Source organism: Hydra vulgaris, chromosome 02 (genome assembly GCF_038396675.1).
Source record: "Hydra vulgaris chromosome 02, alternate assembly HydraT2T_AEP".
Taxonomy (NCBI): Eukaryota; Metazoa; Cnidaria; class Hydrozoa; order Anthoathecata; family Hydridae; genus Hydra; species Hydra vulgaris.
The window spans coordinates 43,836,496-43,842,500 of NC_088921.1; the positions used below are offsets into that span (position 1 = coordinate 43,836,496).

The 6,005-nt window shown below is 23.4% G+C and overlaps 1 protein-coding gene across 3 annotated transcripts in view; it reads left to right on the forward strand.

Moving 5' to 3' along the window:
* Window positions 1-968: 968 nt before the first annotated feature.
* The window catches only part of LOC100197833 (solute carrier family 53 member 1), a 54,261-nt gene continuing 49,224 nt past the window's right edge, over window positions 969-6,005 (forward strand). Inside the window, exon 1 of one of the 3 annotated variants that reach the window (XM_065791016.1) lies at window positions 969-1,164. The gene's annotated coding sequence lies outside the window, so the exon portion shown is untranslated. Of the gene's footprint in view, window positions 1,165-1,506; window positions 1,601-2,156; window positions 2,520-6,005 lie in introns of those variants that run through there. The other 2 variants (XM_065791021.1, XM_065791020.1) reach the window with 2 other exon arrangements.

Here is a 6,005-nt window from a genome sequence, read left to right on the forward strand (position 1 = left end):
AATCAAAAGAAATACTGAAAAATATATAACCAAGTTCAAATATCAAGTGTTGTTATGTGTAACGATGCTTTATACAAAAATAAATAATGTTTTTATTAAATTTAATATGATAGTTGACGGATAAACAGTGAAATTCATGCCTAATTCAATATACTGAGGAATCCAAAACTTGGGGCCCCTACTCAAATTTTACTCCAGGCACCACAAACTCTCTCTGCGGGCCTGAGTAAAGGAGATAGCTATATTCTATAGATGTCTTCATTACTAAAACTATTTTTTTAGGAAAAAATCTTTACGTCCTTAGAGAACCAAAAGATTTGCTCCGAAATAGAAACTTTTTAGAGAAAGAAAAGTTTGTTGTAAAAAAGTAATGTTGTTACACCGACGATAATTTTAATTCGATTATGCGCGTTTTTAGTGGAATTGTTAAGTTTGTGTTAGAGATTATTGAAAAAGTTCATAATAATAGTAATAGTTATAATAATAATAATAAATAAAAACTTTAATAAAATAATTTCATATTATTTTCAGAATATATTTTTATAAATTTAGTATAGTATATAATTTTATATACCATAATTTATATTGCATTAAATTATTCAATATTTGATTTTAATTTTGATTTAGTATTGTTTAAACTCATTTATGGCTTATATTGTTTAAAATTTATGATTAGACCTTTATTTTTACATTTTGAACGATTCAAAGTCGTTTGCCAATTTATATAAATTTATAAAAATATGAATATGTATAAATTTGTAAAAGTTGAAAAGTTTTGTGTTGATAAATTAAAGTACGTAAAGTTATATGCGAATTTAAAATTATAAAACTATGTATGGTTTAAATAGTATTTAAAAAGAAACTGAGCATACATTAAAATGTCAAATACTTAGTTTTCCAACTAATGACTTACTATCATTCTTATGTTTGATAAAAATATTTGTTTTATACATGAGTTTTCTTTTTTCAGATTTATAGAATAATAATATCAATTTTAATAGTGTTTGGCTCAGAAGTTTTTTACGCATTTTCTATATTTAATGATTAAATAAATGTGTTTTTTGCACTGTTCAAGTTGAAAATCAAAAGCATAAGCTCATGAATTCATTTTCTTGTATAGATGGGTTGGTAGGTTGATCAATAGCTGAAAATGTTTTTTTCTTGGTAAGTAAATATATTTTAAATTTAGAATTAAAATTTTCTTTATTATTTTTTTTTCTTTAACAAATTTTTTTTTTATTTTACATTGTTTACAATATTTGTTTTTCTTCATTGGGTGTCATTTCATAATATCTGTTTGAATACTATTGTTTCATTGTAACCTGAGAAAATTAATCTTTTATAAAACAAATGAATTTATTTAAAAAATTACTCAAAAAATAGTCATATTAAATTTTTCTTTTCTGAATTAAACTAAACAATGTTTTTTATACAAGAATGTACTTCCTAAAAATAACAAATTCTGACAATATTAAGAGAAAAACTTTGTACAAAATGTAATGTTTATTACATTTGAGGAGTTGAAAAATTTTTTAAATTTTCATAGTAAGCATTTTAAAAAGAAACTCAAATATTAGAATAATAAGATAAAGTACTTTAGGTATTATTAGTAATGTATGAAAAGTATATAGAATTTATAGAATATATATCAAGCTTAAACATGAATCAAATGAAACAGAGCAAAAAGTTAATAATTTTAAAAAAACTTTTTTAATTTGTTGTTGTGCATCTTAAGTTTGCACAATAACAAATAAAAGCTTTAAAAACTTGATGCATTTTTAATTACGTTTTAATTATTTCACAACTATTTTTAATTACTAGTGATAATATCTTATCAAAAATTATTTTTAGTTTACTAATTACTGATAAGCAACTACTGAGTTATAGTGTTTGTTTATATATATATATATATATATATATATATATATATATATATATATATATATATATATATATATATATATATATATATATATATATATATATATATATATATATAACTTTATCTATTAAAAGTTTTGTAAGTTTTATTAATTTCTATATTTAGAATATTTAAAATTTTCTTATGATTTTTATATAGATTTTATATAAATATTTTTACTATTTTTATTGTTCACATATAATATTATAAAATTTTATTTATTTATTCATAAAATTGTATTACAGAAATATATAAATATTCAGAGAAACAAATATAAAATATTAAAAAATTAATATACTTCCTTCTCGGGTCAAACATTTTTAATGTCAACTAGTTTAATGCATGCATCAGCTTTATTTATTTGTTTTTACTATTTAAAAAAAAAAATTTTTATGGAGACTATTTTATGGAATAACACCTAAAACATAAAAAGCACAAACAAATCCAAGAATTCTACTGAATGAGTTCTTGATAGCTCCAAAGACTTGGGCTGAACACATTGTCAATGATTGTGCAGAAATGGCTGTCACACTAAACTGGCTTCAATGAAATTTTGATAAAGAATGAAGATTTATTCTAGTTTTTATACCAGTAATAAGTAATTATTAAAGACTATTACCATTAAAAACATTAGTTAACTAATAATAAAAAGAAGCAATATGTATGTGCATCTATATATATATATATATATATATATATATATATATATATATATATATATATATATATATATATATATATATATATATATATATATATATATATATATATATATATATATATATATATATATATATATATATATATATATACAGGGTGGGCCAAAAGTCACTGAACCATTTCAATTTTAAATAACTTTTTATTTTAACAGTTATATGCATGAAATTTTAGTATCATAAAGTCAAGGCAATGGAAATTGATTTTCTATTACAAATTTAATTTTATTCTTATCACAAATTTACTTTTAGTAAGCTTTAGAAACTTTATTGTTAAGTATGAAAAATAACATCCTGCATGTCTCACAAATTGCAGCTCTTTCAATTACCTTTTCCAAAGTTTCTGGGCTTATTTCTCTTATTTCTCTAGTGATGTTTTCCTTTAGCTCCATTAAAGATTGTGGCTTGTTGGCATAAACCTTTTCCTTTAGATATCTCCACAAGAAAAAGTCTGGGCTAGTGAGATCAGGAAAACAAGATGGCCAATTGACATCACCAAATCGAGAAATAATTCTTCCATTAAAACGTTGCCGGAGTAATTGCATGCTTTCTCTTGCAGTATGAGCTGTTGCTCCATCCTGCTGGAACCACATTCCAACTCGATTTTCAATTGCTGGCCATAAGAAATTTTGAATCATTGCTCTGTATCTCTCTCCTTTCACAGTCACAGAATTTCCATCATCATCTTCAAAAAGGTATGGCCTGATAATTTCATTTGAAGTTATTGCGCACCATACAGTGCACTTTTGTTACAGTTTTGTTTATTGACGAACCCATTTAGGTGGAAGTGGACTTCATCAGACATGATTAGTTCATCCAAAAAATTTGGTTCATTTTCAGCAAGTTCTCGTAATCGAACGGCATACTATAGTCTAGGCTAAAAGTCCTGTGGCTTCAATTCTTGGATGAGTTACACTTTGTATGGATAAAAATTTAGACTTTTCATAACCCTTCTTAAAGATGTTCGAGAAATTCCAAGTTCCAATGATTGTCTTCGGGTGGAAGATGTTGGATTTTCTTCAAGATTTTTACGTATCCTTCCTTTGTTTTCATCCGTACAAACAACTTTAGGTCTTCCAGAACGTGGCAGATCATTTACAGCTCCTTGATCTTTAAATCTTTTAACCATACTCTTAATTCCTACTAGGAGCATCTCTCACATTGAAATGCCTTTGAAAAGCTCTTTGGGTTTGAATTATTGAGCCTTGATTTTGATAGTAAAATTTTACAATTTGTGTTCGTTGGATGGTACTGAATTTCTCCATAATTAATTTCCAGGATCTGAAAAAAATAAAAATATTAAGAAAATAAAAAATATTAAGAAATAAAAAAGATATTGAAAAATAAAAAGGGTCAGTGACTTTTGGCCCACCCTGTATATTTATATATATATATATATATATATATATATATATATATATATATATATATATATATATATATATATATATATATATATATATATATATATATATATATATATATATAGAGATATAGATATAGATATAGATATATATATATATACAGGGCTTGTGATGAAGAAAATCGTCAAGCGTGTTAAATCGCGCTCGTAAAATTAGAAAATGTTTTCATCGAGCGTGATTATGTGCGCTCGAAATAATGTCGGCGAGCGCGATCATGAAAATTGCTGAAGGCGATGCTCATAAAAAGCTTTTTATTTTTTTATATCTTTTTTTATTTGTTACATAATTCTTTCGTCAAAAAATGTTTGAATTAGTATCACACTCATGAAACTACTTCAACGAAGTAGATTTTTATACTTCCAAACTTCTTGTATATTGTCAGATCGCGATTTTATTTTTAACTATTTATATTAATAAAAAAATAATATCAAACAAAAACGCAACTTCTTATTGATTTAGTATTGAAGTATAATTTAGTGTTTTGATTCGTTGTTTTGATATATGCATTTTAAAATGTTACGCGGTAAACTTAATTAACGGTTAATGGTTTTTATATTTTTTGATATTTTTTATTCAAATTAATTATTTAATTTTTTTCTAAAATTTCTTTTTTAAATTACGTTTTTTTAACCTTAAAAAAATAACACAAGAATAATTTGAAATAATAATAAATTAGAATAATAACTTTCCATTTAATAAATGTTGACGTTATTACTTTGTTTCCTTTTCGAATGCGATTGCGAACATTCTAAACAACAGAATCGTTTTAAATTTGAGTTAAAATAAATAATAGTTAATAAAAAAACCTATACTATAAACAAAAACTAATTTTAAAAATTACTCTATTATTAATATTTATTTTTATTATAAACGATGTGTGGAATATTACAAACAATAAATCAAATAAATCTTACTTGATATTTTCACAAGATTAAAAATACTCTAAATAGATTAAAAATAAAGTTTTAATTTTCTTATAGCGGTTTTCTAATTTTCTATTCTTATTTTATTTGCGCATTTTTGTATCCACATTGTGTTTCCACGTGCACATTCCATAATAGAAATTAGTGACTATTAACGACTTCAAACTGCTCATTCATTACGTTAGTGCAAAAGAGAACGACGTAGTGCTTTTTATATTTTATGTTAGTGCTTTGATAATAGTATATCTTTAATAAAAAATCTTTTTTAAATATTTTATGAAAATAAAAAAATAATCCCGAACTATTGGACGAGCGTTATTTTATACGCTCGTTATAAGCTGAACGAGCGTTGTTTATCGCGCCTAGAACGTTTGAAAATACTGTTTACGAGTGCGTTTTACGAGCGGAGCGCGATCGCGCTCGCTTCATCACAAGCCCTGTATATATATATATTTATATATATATTATATATATAATATATATATATATATTATATATATAATATATATATATATATTATATATATATATATTTTATATATATATATATATATATATATATATATATATATATATATATATATATATATATATATATAGGATCACTTTATTTAAAAGAAGCCAAATTTTTGACAACTTTCCTAGTCATTATCTCAGGTTTTCTTAAAATATACACCTCCTGTAGATTTGATGGACAATTTATTGCTATTTTTAAAAATACTTTATTTTTAAAACCATTTAAATAAAAAAAATTAATTGTATTAAACATTTAAAAAATAAAATAATGGCTGTAATCTTCATTACCATTTAGAAAAATAAAAATTATTATTTTTGTTGATTTTGATCTTAAAATTTACAAAAGAAAAACAATTTGAAGCTTAAATTTCAATACGAATAAAGCAAATAAAGGTGGAATATATTAGGGAGTGTAAAAATAATGTCACTTTGTAAAAATATAGGTAGGCATCATTTCTGACAAATTTTTTGATAATAAATAATTCTTATGCCAACAAATACGTCAC